Here is a 1,281-nt window from a genome sequence, read left to right on the forward strand (position 1 = left end):
ACCGCCGCCGCTAATCACTCCTACACCCGCGCGAGCTTTGAGCAAGCTCAGACAGTGTTGTACAGCCGCCAAGTTTTATTCGATTTCACATCTCTCACAAATTCAGACTGATTGTGCTATCTTAAATAAATCAAATTATGTAATGCAGTCAAGTAGTGCATTATTAGATCTAATTTCATAGAAAAAATAAAAACGCTAAGACAATCATCGAGACTTAAGGTATAAAAATAACAAATAACTTGACATAATATAGATCAACACCGTGATTTGTATACTTAAAACCAAATTGTCTTGTCTCATTTGATCGAAATTTATAAATCGAATTATTAAAGTGCATATATAGTATACATATTAGTTATTATTTATAAATTACCTATAATAAATTATACACTCAGAGGCGTATACTGTGAGGTATCCGGCCAGGTGGAAAATCACGGTTATCGGCTTAAAAAGAAGTGGACTGAAGGTGGATTTGTGAAAAAAAAATTACCAAAATATTTAAATATTATGATTAATATAAATTTAATATTATTTAATGTTTTTGTGAATGTTTTTATTATGAATTATTATTAGTTTCTTATTTATGTATTTTTAGTCTTAACAGTTAGGTTACTACGTACATAATATGTTATGTAAAAATAAAAACGCGAGTGTGTCAGTACACATTAATCATAATATTTCACGGTGAAATTTTCACCTAAATAATCTATATAACTATAACATAATAATGAACAAAAATATGATGTATGTATTTGACATAAATTAAAAATCAGTGTGTGCCAGTACTGAGCATTGTTAACTGTGTTAATATTACGTTTATATGTTACAGAGTCCGCTGTCGCCTATGAAGTATTTACTCCAAAAACATTTAATTTATTTTTGTTGATAAAATTAATACAATATTATATCTTGATAATATTTGATTAATCAATACATTAAATATGTTAACAATCGATTAACCTACGTCCTGTAACCTTAAGCAGCTTGTATTGAACACATGGAGCTATGATTACAACTAAGTATAATAAATAAGAACAAAAATATAAATATATATAAATTTTAAAATTAAAAACTACGAATTGAAACAATCTAAAGATCTATAAAAACTTAATTTTAAGGTAACAAAAACAACAAAAAAAGCGGGTAAGTCGAGGATGTTGCTCTGCTGTACAGTAGGTTACAAATGTAATTGTACGAATGTACGAGTATATATTACAAATGTAATGGATGGAATTAAATTAGAATCCAATGATATCATATCATTGTATACGAATAATGATT

This window comes from Diuraphis noxia, unplaced genomic scaffold (genome assembly GCF_037042655.1).
Source record: "Diuraphis noxia isolate RWA-SAM2 unplaced genomic scaffold, SU_Dnox_SAM2 contig0003, whole genome shotgun sequence".
NCBI lineage: Eukaryota > Metazoa > Arthropoda > Insecta > Hemiptera > Aphididae > Diuraphis > Diuraphis noxia.